The sequence below is a fragment of the Salmo salar genome, chromosome ssa06 (assembly GCF_905237065.1).
Source record: "Salmo salar chromosome ssa06, Ssal_v3.1, whole genome shotgun sequence".
NCBI lineage: Eukaryota > Metazoa > Chordata > Actinopteri > Salmoniformes > Salmonidae > Salmo > Salmo salar.
In genome coordinates, this window is record NC_059447.1 from 46,888,520 (window position 1) to 46,906,940 (window position 18,421).

Consider the following 18,421-nt stretch of genomic DNA (forward strand, 5'->3'; position numbering starts at 1 on the left):
GTACTATTGTATGTACAGATGAACGTGGTACCTTCAGGCATTTGGAAATTGCTCCCAAGGATGAACCAGACTTGTGGAGTTCTACAATTTTTTTTCGGGGGTCTTGGCTGATTTCTTTTGATTTTCTCATGATGTCAAGCAAAGAGGCACTGAGTTTGAAGGTAGGCCTTGAAATACATCCACAGGTACACCTCCAAGTGACTCAAATGATGTCAAACTTCTGACCCACTGGAATTGTGATACAGTGAATTAAGTGAAATAAACTGTCTGTAAACAATTGTTGAAAAATTACTTGTGTCAGGCACAAAGTAGATGTCCTAAGGGGCAGCAATACTGCCCCCTATCCCCAAAAACTATAGTTTGTTAACAAGAAATGTGTGGAGTGGATGAATAACGAGTTTTAATGACTCCAACATAAGTGTATGTAAACTTCCGACTTCAACTATATGTCACTCCCTTTGGTTTTTTCCCCAGTAGTCATTTTTCCTGTTTCATGTCGGTGCGCTGTTCGTGTTTCTTGTTTTGTTCATTTATTTATTAAATGTATTCACTCCCTGAACTTGCTTCGCAACTCTCAGTGTACATCGTTACAATAGCTAGGTTTCCATCCAATTGGCGACGGATTTTCATGTACTGAATAAAAATCTAAAGTTCAATGTGTTTCCATCACATTTCAACTCTCCCGATAGTTGTCACAAAAACTGTTGCGTTAAATAGGAAATGTGCCTACTCGGGTCTTGGCACGTACGCTCTAGCCAACAGTTTGCAGATACAATGCAGGTAGGCTGTGCGGGTAGGCTAGTCTACATGATGAGATTATTATGGATAAGAGCGAGACTATTTAAACATTTTTAAAACGGCAGTCAAGCATCAATCCTCATGTCACCAGAATAAGACCTTCGATATTTATTGGAAAGGAGCATCAAAATCACTGTGCACTTTCACCGCCCTGTGAAGTTCATCGTAACTTTTTTAATCTGTAGCCTAATATACTGCATGGTTTCCCAAGTCATAGTGGGAGGACCACACACCATATCATCGCGTGACTCCAAGTTCACTTCGATATGATGGTTATTTGATCAATATTAGTGTATAAAGGCGTTTCCACCACCATTTCTCAAATAATTAATTTTACCGACACAAAAATATCCCACCAAATGATATGTCGGCATTTATAAAATTGTACCAAAACGACCTGTTTCCATCACAGCTGTCATGATTATTTTTTTATACGGTATGACTTTACTCCAGAGGAGGCTGGTGGGAGGAGCTATAGGAGGATGGGCTCATTGTATGGCTGGAATGGAATAAATGGAAGGCATATCAAACACATCATTGTCAATAAGAATTTGTCCTTAACTGATTTGCCTAGTTAAATAAAGTTTAAATAAGGAGAAAATATAGAAACCATATTCCATTCCAGAAATTACAATGAGCTCGTCCTCGTATAGCTCCTAATATTGAAACCACCACTTTACTCATATAGAAACTGTGGATGGAAACGTGGTTAGCGTAGCACTAAAAATACCAAGGTAGAACAAAAACACAGAAGAAATAAGAATAAGATAAGAACACAATAAGCTATTTACACAGTCAGTTCCAATACCATATTTACAATTTGCAGGGATACTAGAGTGATAGAGGTAAATATGTACAGGGGTAAGGTGACTAGGGATCAGGATATACACTGCTCAAAAAAATAAAGGGAACACTAAAATAACACATCCTAGATCTGAATGAATGAAATAATCTTATTAAATACTTTTTTCTTTACATAGTTGAATGCGCTGACAACAAAATCACACAAAAATAATCAATGGAAATCCAATTTATCAACCCATGGAGGTCTGGATTTGGAGTCACACTCAAAATTAAAGTGGAAAACCACACTACAGGCTGATCCAACTTTGATGTAATGTCCTTAAAACAAGTCAAAATGAGGCTCAGTAGTGTGTGTGGCCTCCACGTGCCTGTATGACCTCCCTACAACGCCTGGGCATGCTCCTGATGAGGTGGCGGATGGTCTCCTGAGGGATCCCCTCCCAGACCTGGACTAAAGCATCCGCCAACTCCTGGACAGTCTGTGGTGCAACGTGGCATTGGTGGATGGAGCGAGACATGATGTCCCAGATGTGCTCAATTGGATTCAGGTCTGGGGAACGGGCGGTCCATAGCATCAATGCCTTCCTCTTGCAGGAACTGCTGACACACTCCAGCCTCATGAGGTCTAGCATTGTCTTGCATTAGAAGGAACCCAGGGCCAACCGCACCAGCATATGGTCTCACAAGGGGTCTGAGGATCTCATCTCGGTACCTAATGGCAGTCAGGCTACCTCTGGCGAGCACTAGAGGGCTGTGCGGCCCCCCAAAGAAATGCCAACCCACACCATGACCGACCCACCGCCAAACCGGTCATGGTGGAGGATGTTGCAGGCAGCAGAACGTTCTCCACGGCGTCTCCAGACTCTGTCACGTCTGTCACATGAGCTCAGTGTGAACCTGCTTTCATCTGTGAAGAGCACAGGGCGCCAGTGGCGAATTTGCCAATCTTGGTGTTCTGTGGAAAATGCCAAACGTCCTGCACGGTGTTGGGCTGTAAGCACAACCCCCAGCTGTGGACGTCGGGCCCTCATACCACCCTCATGGAGTCTGTTTCTGACCGTTTGAGCAGACACATGCACATTTGTGGCCTGCTGGAGGTCATTTTGCAGGGCTCTGGCAGTGCTCCTCCTGCTCCTCCTTGCATAAAGGCGGAGGTAGCGGTCCTGCTGCTGGGTTGTTGCCCTCCTACGGCCTCCTCCACATCTCCTGATGTACTGGCCTGTCTCCTGGTAGCGCCTCCATGCTCTGGACACTACGCTGACAGACACAGCAAGCCTTCTTGCCACAGCTCGCATTGATGTGCCATCCTGGATGAGCTGCACTACCTGAGCCACTTGTGTGGGTTGTAGACTCCGTCTCATGCTACCACTAGAGTGAAAGCACCGCCAGCATTCAAAAGTGACCAAAACATCAGCCAGGAAGCATAGGAACTGAGAAGTGGTCTGTGGTCCCCACCTGCAGAACCACTCCTTTATTGGGGGTGTCTTGCTAATTGCCTATAATTTCCACCTTTTGTCTATTCCATTTGCACAACAGCATGTGAAATTTATTGTCAATCAGTGTTGCTTCCTAAGTGGACAGTTTGATTTCACAGAAGTGTGATTGACTTGGAGTTACATTGTGTTGTTTAAGTGTTCACTTTATTTTTTTGAGCAGTATATAATAAACAGAGTAGCATTAGTGTAAATTATGATTGTATGTGAGTGTGTGTGCCTGTGTGTGGAGTCAGTACAACAGTGTGTGCATGTTACGTGTGTCTTGGAGTGTACGTGAGTGTGTAGAGTCCTGTGAGTATGCATAGAGTTTTTTTGTTGTTGTTTTTTTAATACAAGGGTCAACACAGATAGTCTGTGTAGCCATTCTGTTAGCTATTTAGCAGTCGTATGGCTTGGGGATCAGTGGCATGTATTCAGGGAAGCCAGGCTTCCCCAAAGAATTTGAGAAAAAAAAAACATACAATCATTATTCATCTCTCTGTGTTTTCATAATTTTCCTTAAATTCGCAAGAGGCTTCACCGGAGAAAGCATCCGAACGAGCGAAACAGCGGCACTCTGTCTCTGAAGGCCATCTATTTGATGAGGTATGATCATAAAGACATTGTTGCCACCCGTAGCCTTGAATGCAAGGGAAGCCAGCGAGCATTTGACCTCCCTTGATAAAAAAAAGTATAAAATAATAGCCAATCAGCGTTGAGCTGAATGGTCCTGGCGTACCAAAACAAAGTGTGAAGGGAAGCCAGTTTGGATTTGGCTTCAATCCTATCACAGAGAAATATGTCATTGATAGAAACATCTTCTTGTGTTATTGTCCTCCGGTGGCTAGCTAGCTAAAATTTGCCCTTTTCTAAATTAAACATGGATGGAGATAAGGATTTGGACTTAACTCTGTACTGGCCAATGATTATAATGATGACTCTGATCCATCCATAAAATACATTGTGCACCTAGACTGAGAGGATGGACGTTCATTATGTAGCTAGATGTAGAAGGCTAACGTTAACTAGCTAACATTGCCCAAAAGGACGTTAGGCTAGCAAAAAAAAGTGTGTACTGTATGACAGAGTGATAGACGTTTCGTCAACATGAATGAGAGGAGGATGACATTGGCGTTTCTCTACAAGTAGGGTGAGTCAAAAAAATACGCACGCACACACACACACACAATCATATTTAGCTTACATTGATTGGACAAAATTATTTTTGGTATCTTTTAGTTGTCACTGTATTAGACCAAGCATAGGTGATTTGATGATGTTAAAATGTTGAAGATGAAATGGTGCTGGAATAGTGGAGGGAGCTTCTGTTTTCTTTGCAACTTGCAGTAACTCTCCATTGTTCTAAATCAATAGTTGTTTAGTAGTCCAAAAATGTTGGGAAGATTAACTTTCTTGACCATGCTGTAGGTCATGTAACTGTTTGTTACATGCAATATGCTTTGTGGACTTCACCGGACAGAGGTTGTTCTCTGGTTTTGTGAAACAAAGGTGTGGTTGAATTTATACTGCCACTGTGTCTTCTTCTTCTCTCGGCCTTAGGCATATATCACGGTCGCAAGGCATATGAATTAACAGGTTATAGAGAAAACAATACAATTATCAAATCAAATTTGCCGAATATAACAGGTGTAGACCTTACAGTGAAATGCTTACTTACAAGCCCTTAAACAACAATGCAGTTTTAAGAAAAATACCCCCAAAAAAGCAATTAAAGTAACAAATAATTAAAGAGCAGCGGTAAAATAACAATAGCGAGGCCATATACAGGGGGTGCCGGTATAGAGTCAATGTGCGGCGGCACCAGTTAGTCGAGGTTATTGAGTTAATATGTAAATGTAGGTAGCGTTATTAAAGTGACTATGCATAGATATTAACAGAGAGTAGCAGCAGCATAAATGGGGGGGGGGGGGCAGTGCAAATAGACTGGGTAGCCATTTGATTAGATGTTCAGGAGTCTTATAGCTTGAGGGTGGAAGCTGTTTAGAAGCCTCTTGGACCTAGACTTGGCGCTCCGGTACTGCTTGCCGTGCGGTAGCAAAGAGAACAGTCTATGACTAGAGGGGCTGGAGTCTGACAATGTTTAGGGCTTTCCTCTGACATCGCCTGGTATAGAGGTCCTGAATGGCAGGAAGCTTGTCCCTGGTGATGTACTTGGCCGTACGCACTACCCTCTGTAGTGCCTTGCGGTCAGAAGCCGAGCAGTTACCATACCAGGCAGTGATGCAATCCGTCAGGATGCTCTCAATGGTGCAGCTGTAGAACCTTTTGAGGATCTGACGATCCATGACAAATCTTTTCAGTCTCCTGAGGGGGAATAGGTTTTGTCGTGCCCTCTTCACGACTGTCTTGGTGTGCTTGGACCATGTTAGTTTGTTGATGATATGGACACCAAGGAACTTGAAGCTCTCAACCTGCTCCACTACAGCCCTGTTGATGAGATTGAGGGCGTGCTTGGTCCTCCTTTTCCTGTAGTCCACAATCATCTCCTTTGTCTTGATCACATTGAGGGAGAGGTTGTTGTCCTTGCACCACACGGTCATGTCTCTGACCTCCTCCCTATAGGCTGTCTCGTCGTTGTCGGGGAATTTAATGATGGGGTTGGAGTCGTGCCTGGCCGTGCAGTCATCAGTGAACAGGGAGTACAGGAGGGGACAGAGCACGCACCCCTGAGGGGCCCCTGTGTTGAGGATCAGCGTGGCAGATGTGTTGTTCCTACCCTTACCACCTGGGGGCGGCCCATCAGAAAGTCCAGTATCTAGTTGCAGAGGGAGGTGTTTAGTCCCAGGGTCCTTAGCTTAGTGATGAGCTTTGAGGGCACTATGGTGTTGAAAGCTGAGCTGTACTCAATGAATTGCATTCTCACATAGGTGTTCCGTTTGTCCAGGTGTGAAAGGGCAGTGTGGAGTGCAATAGAGATTGCATCATCTGTGGATCTGTTGGGTTGGTATGCAAATTGGAGTGGGTGTAGGGTTTTTGGGATAATGGTGTTGATTTGAGCCATGACCAGCCTTTCAAAGCACTTCATGGCTACAGACATGAGTGCTACGGGTCGGTATTCATTACCATATTACAACATATGTAATATGGCTTTTCTTTCTGGCTTGGCTTCCCAGTGATTTTACCCACTCACCGCTAATGTTGGGGATAGAAGCTGTTCAGAAGCCTGTCGGTGTCAGACTTGATGTACTGCTTGCCGTGCAGATGCAAAGACAACAGTCTGTTGCTTGGGTGGCCTTCCGGTCCTCCCTTTCACACAGCCTGATATAGATGTCCTGGATGGCAGGAACCTCAGCCCCAGTGATGTGCTGGGCTATCTGCATCACCCTCTGTAGCGCCATGCGATCAAGAGTGGTGCTGTTGTCATACCAAGAAGTGATGCATCCAGTCAAGATGCTTTCAATGGTGCGGATGTATAGCTTTTTGAGGATTTGAAGGCCAATGAAAAAACCTTTTCAACTTCCTGAGAGGGAAGAGGCGCTGTTGCATGGACCATTTTAAGTCCTTAGTGGTTTGGACACGTAGGAACTTGAAGCTCTCGACCCGTTCCACTGCAGCCATGTTGATGTGTATGGGGGGCATGCTCCCCCCCCCCCGCCCCATTTCCAGTAGTCCACGATTGTCTCTTTGTTTAAGGACTTTTTACAAATCCAATTCGTTTTCCATGTTGATTCCGATATTTTGGGTTGATTTGACATGGAAACAAAATTGATTTCACCTGTTTGGGATAGGGGGCAGTATTTTCACAGCCGGATAAAAAATTTACCCGATTTAATCTGGTTACTACTCCTGCCCAGAAACTAGAATATGCATATAATTAGCAGATTTGTATAGAAAACACTATGGTGTCTGTGAGTATAACAGAACTCATATGGCAGGCCAAAACCTGAGAAGATTCCATACAGGAAGTGCCCTGTCTGACAATTTATTGTCCTTCTGTAGCATCTCTATCGAAAATACAGCATCTGTGCTGTAACGTGACATTTTCTAAGGCTTCCATTGGCTCTCAGAAGGCGCCAGAAAGTGTAATGGGGTGTCTGCAGTCTCTGGGCTAAGAACAGCAGGAGTATTTGTTAGTGGTCAGGCTGGGAACAGTGACACTGGAGATGCGCGTCCACAAGACTACTCAATTGTTTTCTTTCAGCCTTTGAATGAATACAACGTCGCCCGGTTGGAATATTATCACTATTTTACGAGAAAAATAGCATAAAAATTGATTTTAAACAGCGTTTGACATGCTTCGAAGTACGGTAATGGAATATATTTTTGTCACGAAATGCGCTCGCGCGTCACCCTTCAAATAGTGACCTCAACGCACGAACAAAACGGAACTATTTGGATATAACTATGGATTATTTGGAACCAAAACAACATTTGTTGTTGAAGTAGAAGTCCTGGGAGTGCATTCTGACAAAGAACAGCAAAGGTAATCCAATTTTTCTAATAGTAAATTGGAGTTTGGTGAGGGCCAAACTTGGTGGGTGTCAAATTAGCTAGCCATGATAGCCGGGCTATGTACTCAGAATATTGCAAAATGTGCTTTCGCCGAAAAGCTATTTTAAAATCTGACACCGCGATTGCATAAAGGAGTTCTGTATCTATAATTCTTAAAATAATTGTTATGTTTTTTGTGAACGTTAACCTCTCTTGGGTAGGGGGCAGTATTTTCACGTCCGGATAAAAAACGTACCCGATTTAATCTGGTTATTACTCCTGCCCAGAAACTAGAATATGCATATAATTGTTTGATTTGGATAGAAAACACCCTAAAGTTTCTAAAACTGTTTGAATGGTGTCTGTGAGTATAACAGAACTCATATGGCAGGCCAAAACCTGAGAAGATTCTATACAGGAAGTGCCCTCTCTGACCATTTCTTGGCCTTCTATAGCCTCTTTATCGAAAACAGAGGATCTCTGCTGTAACGTGACATTTTCTAAGGCTCCCATAGGCTCTCAGAAGGCGCCACAACGGGAAATGATGACTCTGCAGTCCCTGGCTGAAAAACAGTAGGGGATTTGGATAGTGGTCGATCTGAGAACAATGACATGGTTGCGCGCGTGAAGACACCATTTTCTTCTTTCAGTCTTTGAACGAAAACAACGTCTCCCGGTCGGAATATTATCGCTATTTTACGAGAAAAATCGCATAAAAATTTATTTTAAACAGCGTTTGACATGCTTCGAAGTACGGTAACAGAATATTTTTGTCACGACATGCATCCGCGCGTCACCGTTCGGATAGGGACCTGAACACACGGACAAAACAGAGGATATTTGAACATAACTATGGATTATTTTGAACCAAAACAACATTTGTGGTTGAAGTAGAAGTCCTGGGAGTGCATTCTGACGAAGAACAGCAAAGGTAATCCAATTTTTCTTATAGTAATTCTGAGTTTAGTGAACGCCAAACTTGGTGGGTGTCAAATTAGCTAGCCCGTGATGGCGAGCCATCTACTCAGAATATTGCAAAATGTGCTTTTGCCGAAAAGCTATTTTAAAATCTGACACCGCGATTGCATAAAGGAGTTCTGTATCTATAATTCTTAAAATAATTATGTTTTTTGTGAACGTTTATCGTGAGTAATTTAGTAAATTCACCGGAAGTTTTCGGTATGTTTGCTAGTTCTGAACGTCACATGCTAATGTAAAAAGCTGGTTTTTGATATAAATATGAACTTGATTGAACAAAACATGCATGTATTGTATAACATAATGTCCTAGGAGTGTCATCTGATGAAGATCATCAAAGGTTAGTGCTGCATTTAGCTGTGGTTTTGGTTTTTGTGACATATATGCTTGCTTTGAAAATGGCTGTGTGATTATGTTTGGCAGGGTACTCTCCTGACATAATCTAATGTTTTGCTTTCGCTGTAAAGCCTTTTTGAAATCGGACAATGTGGTTAGATTAACGAGAGTCTTGTCTTTAAAATGGTGTAAAATAGTTGATTGTTTGAGAAAATTGAATTGTGGTATTTTAGTTGGTTTTGTATTTCGCGCCGTGCGATGCCATTGGCTGTTGGCTGGGGGTTCCGCAGGCGGAACGGGGTTCCGCTAGCGGAACATCTGTGCTTAACAGGTTAACTTCTCTAGTGTAGGGGGCAGTATTTTGACATCTGGATGAAAGGCATGCCCAAATTAAACTGCCTGCTACTCAGGCTCAGAAGGTAGGATATGCATATTATTAGTAGATTTGGATAGAAAACACTCTGAAGTTTCTAAAACTGATTGAATGATGTCTGTGAGTATAACAGAACTCATATGGCAGGCAAAAACCTGAGAGAAATCCAACCAGGAAGTGTGGAAATCTGAGGCTTGTAGTGTTTCAAGTGCTTCCCTATCCAGTATACAGTGACTTAGGGTTCATTTTGCACTTCCTAAGGCTTCCACTAGATGTCAACAGTCTTTAGAACATTGTTTCATGCTTCTACTGTGAATATGGAGCGAACAAGAGAGCCTGGAAGTTGATGAGTGAGAAAATGACATGAGCTCAGAGGCGTGCGCTCATGTGAGAGTTAGCTGTGTTCCTTTTCTTTTCTGAAGACATTGGAATTGTCCAGTTGGAATATTACTGAAGATTTATGTTAAAAACGTCCTGAAGATTGATGCTATACATCGTTTGACATATTTCTACGAACGTAAATAGAACTTTTTTTGACTTTTCATCGTGACATTTGCGCGCGCTTCCTGCTTTTGGAGTAGTGGACTGAACGCGCGAACAAAAGGACGTATTTGGACATAAATTATGGACTTTATCGAACAAAACAAACATTTATTGTGGACCTGGGATTCCTGGGAGTGCATTCTGATGAAGATCATCAAAAGGTAAGTGAATATTTATAATATTATTTCTGAGTTTTGTTGACTCCACAAAATGGCGGGTTTGGTTTCGTGTCTGAACGCTGTACTCAGATTATTGCAAAATTTGCTTTCGCCGTAAAGCTTTTTTGAAATCTGACACAGTGGTTGCATTAAGGAGAAGTGTATCTATAATTATTTAAATAACTGTTGAATATTTTGTCAACGTTTATGAGTATTTCTGTAAATTGATGTGCTCATTCACCGGAAGTTTTGGGAGGCAAAACATTTCTGAACATTACACGCCAATGTAAAATGGGGTTTTTGGATATAAATATGAACTTTATCGAGCAAAACATACATGTATTGTGTAACATGAAGTCCTATGAGTGCCATCTGATGAAGATCATCAAAGGTTAGTGATTAATTTTAGCTGTATTTCTGGTTTTTGTGACGCCTCTCCTTGCTTGGAAAATGGCTGTGTGGTTTTTCTTGTTTAGGTGCTGTCCTAACATTATCTAATGTTATGCTTTCGCCGTAAAGCCTTTTTGAAATCGGACAATGTGGTTGGATTAACGAGAAGTGTATCTTTAAAATGGGATATAATAGTTGTATGTTTGAGAAATTTGAATTATGAGATTTTGTTGTTTTGAATTTGCCGCCCTGCTATTTCACTGGCTGTTGAATAGTGTGTCCCGCAGGTGGGACGCTAGCGTCCCACATACCCCAGAGAGGTTAAACAAAACAAGACATTTTTGTCTGTGAGCCAACAATAGGGCGAACAAGGTGAGGCAGACCGATCAGAATCTCTTACAAAGAAGTGAGAGAAAAATAGACTTACGGATTCGAAAAGGAAATGGTGTTTTTTTTTTCACAGCGAGGCATCAACAACAGATGAGTATGAACCAGCTGGGGAAAAACTGCTACATGGATTTACACACGAGCAGTACGCTATGTAAACTGCACTTTGATTCTCTGACAGTGTTTTGGCGCGGGAGTCTCTCGCTGATGCAGTGCTGAGGCGAAAACACAGCAGGTGCTCATTCCAAGCAACTGCGGTGGGGACACACATGAACTCTGGGACACCTCTTCATTCTGTGGTTTACTTTGCACACTTACCCTATACTCGACTTCTGGAACTCACAAACTCAGCTGTAAAACTGCATCTCAGCCTCTGCTACATGCAGCAGTGCAGGCCTGCATTGGCACACAGCACATAAACTATTGCTTCCCCTGCAAACACATGAATGTGGATAACAATTCCATAGCTGTCAAGTAGTCTAAGCTATCAATTAAATTAGAGAATGGTCCCCATGATAATACAAACTAATTTTTCATATTATCTCAATCTTTTCCACTTCATTGTGTTTGATTATGGCCTTTGAACACAACAGCTGTCCCTCTCTTGTATATTGGGCTTGGGCACACACAACGTAGCTTAATGTTCTTCTCAAGACATCATACAGCAGGTCCCAGAATCCTATGCACAAGGCCCATGGCCCTACCGTCAACCTCACATCCCCATACTACTTTTAAACAGCACACCATCTCAACATTCAGCACAGGGGTGGGAGGATATATTCAAGGAAGGGATGGTGAAGTTGTCCAACCCCCACAAACATCAAACAACAATGGGGATAGCACAGAGGTGGGCCTGTTGACTGCCCCCATAGTCCCCCAGTAGTTTGGGTTCATCGACCATGGCAATGGGTGTCTGTGTGGGACCAGGGACCATGACTAAGGAGACATGGTTCGCAGATGACTACACTGATCTGGGTCATCGGATCAGAACAACACCATCCCAACTCTGAACATTCACTTCCAGTGCCATGTGAGATATCTTATCCTCTTTCTCAGTTTGTGGGGACTGTTCAACATTCTAACTCCGTTTCTCTTCTGCCCTTTCTCCATTGATATTCAATGGTGACTTGAGTGGAGCAGGTGATTGTGGCATAGACAGGATAGGTGATAGATCCCATGGTTCTGCTGGTGATGGCACTCTTAGAAATCTTCTGGTGTCTTCACAGTTCTCTTTTTTTCTATGTTTGGGCATTATATATACACACACACACACAACAGTACTCTGCAAGCAAACACACACACACAACATTCGTTTTTAGAAGTGTGAGGGACATAACCTTGCAGTCTGGGGGTCCTCCCTAAAGCTAAACCATTTTGGGGTCACTTTTATTGTACGTAAATAAGAATAGAATATGTTTCTAAACACTTCTACGTGAATGTGGATGCTATCATGATTCTGGATAATCCTGAATGAATCGTGAATAATGATGAGTGAGAAAGTTATAGACGCACAAATATCATACCCCCCCAAAAATGATAGCTTCCCCTGTTATTGTAATGGTGAGAGGTTAGCATGTCTTGGGGGTATGGTATTTGTGCGTCTAACTTTATCACTCATCATTATTCACGATTCATTCAGGATTATCCGTAATCATGGTAGCATCCACATTAATGTAGAAGTGTTTAGAAACATTCTATTCTTATTTTCAATAAAAGTGTCTCCAAAATGACAATATGTTATTTACCATTAATTTCTATTGGGCACAAAATAATCTAAAACATAACCAAAACAAACAACAAACGCATCCAACAAATTTGTAGAGTCACAAGCTTGATGTGGTCATTGTATGCTATGAATGTGTGACCAAATACTTGTTACTACTTTAATACACATACAAGTGAATTCGTCCAAATACTTCTGCTCCCCTAAAACGGGGGGACAATGTACAAAAAGTGGTCTAATTTCTAAATGGTCCACCTGATATGGATGAAAATACGCTCAAAATATAGCTGACAGTCTGCACTTTAACTTCATAGTCATTGTTTGGTTTTAAATCCACACTTTTGGCGAATAGAGCCAAAAGAAGAAAAAATGCTTCACTGTCCCAATAACTACGGAGGGCACTGTAATTCATATCATAGGCCTAATAGTACTGTAGAGCTCTTTATACTTGCACACAAAATAGCTGGATCAACCCGTCCTGCCCCTAGGGTTCCACCACCCTGCAGCCCCCCAACAGACCCCACTAAGCTTTAGGATCTTAGTGAAACATTCATTATTGGTTTCAGGTGTGTTAGGCCAAGGCCAGAGTGACAACTAGTACGGCAGAACCCCAGGGCCGGGACTGAGCAGCCCAGCAGCTAGGGATTGCCTGAATAGGTATCTCCCCTGATGTGGGCATGTTTTCGATACAGATTCCTTTTGTCGTACAGTATCCCATATAAGGCATCCAGACCTTATGAAAGTTAAACTGTATACCTTTAATCTTGTAATAAATCAAATCTAGTGATACATAACTTGACATTTCTGACATCCATTGTGACATAGTGGAAGGCTAACCAACATTACAATTAATGGCAATGCATTTCTTAGCCGCTATAAATGCTAGGTTACACAGTTTCTTCAGATAAGTCTCTAGTATCAACATTTCCAAGCAAACAAAAACATTCAGAAGGAAAAATCTGTAAAAATGCTGAGATAAAAGGACATACTCTTTGCCAGAATACAGCCAACCTTCACAAGAGCATAATATATGCAAATATGTCCTCTTTTGTGTTTGACACCTCCAGCAGAGTATTTACATTTCAGAGTGCATGATATTCCATTTCACTGGCATCTAATACGTTCTATGGATGGTCTTAATCTGCAGTAATTTATGACTGAGATTATATGAACAGGACTGGGCATTCAAACATATCTGTATTAGAGGTCGACCGATTATGATTTTTCAACGCCGATACCGATGCCGATTATTGGTGGACCAAAACCCCGGTACCGATTAATCGGCCGATTATTATTATGATTTTTTAGGCTTACACCACCTTGCCAATTTTATAACTGTGTAGATATCCATAGGATATAACTCTGATCAATATAAGCGAAGATAAAAAATTTTGTAGAGTGGATTTATGAAAATATGTTGACAAACGTTACCTAGTGAGATTTACACGGGTATCAAAACGCCGAGGCGGTTTAAGCACAAAACACAGACCTTATTTGAAGTAGATCAAGACATTCTCTATGGAAGACATGAACGGTAAAATAACAAAGGAACCCCTTTCAAGTTCAGCCGCAAGTTATTACAGGAATTATGACGCGTCGACTATTTCTCTCTAAACCATATATCTTTGACTATTACGAGCCTGCTGCTGCCTACCACCGCTCAGTCAGACTGCTCTATCAAATATCAAATCATAGACTTAACTATAATATAATAAACCTTAGGTAATTAATATGGTCAAATTCGGAAACTATCATCTCGAAAACATTATTCTTTCAGTGACATACGAAACCGTTCCGTATTTTATCTAACGGGTGGCATCCATAAGTCTAAATATTCCTGTTACATCGCACAACCTACAGTGTTATTTCATAGTTCCGTAGAATTCTGGCAAATTAGTTCGCAACGAGCCAGATTCTGTATACCCTGATTCTGCGTGCAACGAACGCAAGAGAACTGACACAATTTCACCTGGTTAATATTGCCTGCTAACCTGGATTTCTTTTAGCTAAATATGCAGGCTTAAAAATACACTGCTCAAAAAAATAAAGGGAACACTTAAACAACAAAATGTAACTCCAAGTCAATCACACTTCTGTGAAATCAAACTGTCCACTTAGGAAGCAGCACTAATTGACAATAAATTGCACATGCTGTTGTGCAAATGGAATAGACAACAGGTGAAAATTATAGGCAATTAGCAAGACACCCCCAAAAAAGGAGTGGTTCTGCAGGTGGGGACCACAGACCACTTCTCAGTTCCTATGCTTCCTGGCTGATGTTTTGGTCACTTTTGAATGCTGGCGGTGCTTTCACTCTAGTGGTAGCATGAAACGGAGTCTACAACCCACACAAGTGGCTCAGGTAGTGCAGCTCATCCAGGATGGCACATCAATGTGAGCTGTGGCAAGAAGGTTTGCTGTGTCTGTCAGCGTAGTGTCCAGAGCATGGAGGCGCTACAAGGAGACAGGCCAGTACATCAGGAGACGTGGAGGAGGCCATAGGAGGGCAACAACCCAGCAGCAGGACCGCTACCTCAGCCTTTGTGCAAGGAGGAGCAGGAGAAGCACTGCCAGAGCCCTGCAAAATGACCTCCAGCAGGCCACAAATGTGCATGTGTCTGCTCAAACGGTCAGAAACAGACTCCATGAGGGTGGTATGAGGGCCCGACGTCCACAGGTGGGGGTTGTGCTTACAGCCCAACACCGTGCAGGATGTTTGGCATTTGCCAGAGAACACCAAGATTGGCAAATTCGCCACTGGTGCCCTGTGCTCTTCACAGATGAAAGCAGGTTCACACTGAGCACGTGACAGACGTGACAGAGTCTGGAGACGCCGTGGAGAACGTTCTGCTGCCTGCAACATCCTCCAGCATGACCGGTTTGGCGGTGGGTCGGTCATGGTGTGGGGTGGCATTTCTTTGGGGGGCCGCACAGCCCTCCATGTGCTCGACAGAGGTAGCCTGACTGCCATTAGGTACCGAGATGAGATCCTCAGACCCCTTGTGAGACCATATGCTGGTGCGGTTGGCCCTGGGTTCCTCCTAATGCAAGACAATGCTAGACCTCATGTGGCTGGAGTGTGTCAGCAGTTCTTGCAAGAGGAAGGCATTGATGCAATGGACTGGCCCGCCCGTTCCCCAGACCTGAATCCAATTGAGCACATCTGGGACATCATGTCTCGCTCCATCCACCAACGCCACGTTGCACCACAGACTGTCCAGGAGTTGGCGGATGCTTTAGTCCAGGTCTGGGAGGAGATCCCTCAGGAGACCATCCGCCACCTCATCAGGAGCATGCCCAGGCGTTGTAGGGAGGTCATACAGGCACGTGGAGGCCACACACACTACTGAGCCTCATTTTGACTTGTTTTAAGGACATTACATCAAAGTTGGATCAGCCTGTAGTGTGGTTTTCCACTTTAATTTTGAGTGTGACTCCAAATCCAGACCTCCATGGGTTGATAAATTGGATTTCCATTGATTATTTTTGTGTGATTTTGTTGTCAGCACATTCAACTATGTAAAGAAAAAAGTATTCAATAAGATTATTTCTTTCATTCAGATCTAGGATGTGTTGTTTAAGTTTTCCCTTTATTTTTTTGAGCAGTATATATACACTTCTGTGTATTGATTTTAAGAAAGGCATTGATGTTTATGGTTAGGTACAGTCGTGCAACGATTGTGCTTTTTTTCGCAAATGCGCTTTTGTTAAATCATCCCCGTTTGGCAAAGTCTGCTGTCTTTGTTAGGAAGAAATAGTCTTCACAGTTCGCAACAAGCCAGGCGGCCCAAACTGCTGCATATACCCTGACTCTGTTTGCAAGAGAAGTGACACATTTTCCCTAGTTAAAAGAAATTCATGTTAGCAGGCAATATTAACTAAATATGCAGGTTTAAAAATATATACTTGTGTATTGATTTTAAGAAATACATTGATGTTTATGGTTAGGTACACGTCGGAGCAAAGACAGTCCTTTTTCGCGAATGCGCACCACATCGATTATATGCAAAGCAGGACAGGCTAGATAAACTAGTAATATCATCAACCATGTGTAGTTAACTAGTGTTTATGATTGATTGATTGTTTTTTTTATAAGATAAGTTTAATGCTAGCTAGCAACTTACCTTGGCAACGTAAAGCAGGTGGTTAGAGCATTGGGCTAGTTAACGTAAGGTTGCATCCCCAAGCTGACAAGGTAAAAATCTGTCGTTCTGCCCCTGAACAAGGCAGTTAACCCACCGTTCCTAGGCCGTCATTGAAAATAAGAATGTGTTCTTAACTGACTTGCCTAGTTAAAGGTTTAAAAAAAAAAAAGAATAATAATAATAATAATAATAATAATAATAATAATAATAATAATAAGAAGAAGAAGATAAAATAATTAAAAAATATATAATAATTTTTTTGAAATTAATTAAAAAAATAAAAAATAAAAAATAATAATAATAATAATTAATTCTAAAATAAAAATATAAAAAAAATACTAAAAATTGAAATAAATATTGAAAAAAAATTACAAAAATAAAAAAAAATACTATAAATCGGCAAATCGGTGGCCAAAAATACTGATTACCGATTGTTATGAAAACTTGAAATCGGCCCTAATTAATCGGCCATTCTGATTAATCGGTCGACCTCTAATCTGTATCCATTCATCTTCATCAATAGTGTCTCCCAGGTCTTTCTCACATTTTTGTTTTACATGTTTTGTGTCATCGGGAAAATTCTCTATCAACCCTTCATACAGTTTGGAAATCAACTTTAGAGGTTTGTCAGACTGCTTTAATATAGTTTCAATCTTTGAAGCTTCTGGCTTTGCCAGTGTTTGCTGCACAAAGTGAATAAAGTGTTGCATCTGTAATAGTTCATCTCAGCTCCATCACAGACTGGACTTCCCTGGTTGCCTGACCCTGCTGAGACCCCAGTCACCATCTGATCCCATTCAGATAAGGCATGACAAAGAATTACCTTGGTGTACATTTATAGATGATATTATCCAAGAATAGAATAAATGCTTCAATAATCGAAATGACCATTATTCCCAGATCTGAGATAGTAGCCCACCCATCAACTCAAGATCAAACTTTGTATCCCATTCACTGGTTGTTATAACATACTGCAACATTCACCTGAGCTTCGAAGACTGGTCTTCCCTGGCTGTCTGACCCTGCTGGGACACCCATCATCATCTGATCCTGCTAAGACATGATGAGCATAGTGTTGTGTACTGACTGTACACCATGACACTGAAGCCTGTAGAGCTGTTAATACCATGTTACTATGAAAAGTAGGGAATTAGCTAGGGGAACGGACATATCAATAACATTACATTGACAACAACAACAAAAATCGAATTGCGCTGTCAAAAAATTTCAGAATATCAGTCTTCAATCATTTGGCCGCTGGTTTCATCATTTGATTCAGGTCTAGACTAGTGTGATTGAGGCAAAAATAATAGCTACAGTGAGTGAGCTAGCTACCTAGCTAACGTTAGCCAACTTTTTGCTAGCTCTAATGGTATATCAACTGGCAAAAACTAGCCAAGTTAATTTACTTCTGTTGAAACAGGACAAAACAAGGGCTACAAAATATTTCCATACCCACAACAGCTGTTAGATACTGCTTCCTGACAGATAGCTAGAGGCTAGAGCTGAACTGGCTGTGGTAGCTACAGTACTAGCTAGCTAGCTAGTTCATTCACTTCAGAGAGAACTTCAGTCGAGAGGGGATGAAACATGTAGCTAATGCATTAGTTAACGTTTCATGTCAGTCACACTACAAACTCAGCACTGTGAAATATATATATATATATTCTGTTAAGTCAAGTAGCAGTTACCTTGCCAGCTACAGCAATCAAATAAAGAGTAGCCAGTTTCTGCTCTGCTTGCTTTCACAACTCAGAGAAAAAGCACACACAAACAGCTGCCTCTGTTCACACGCTCTGTGGCGTCTGCATGGTCCTAAATCCAGGCGGAGGATACCGCCAAACAACCCACCCGACCGC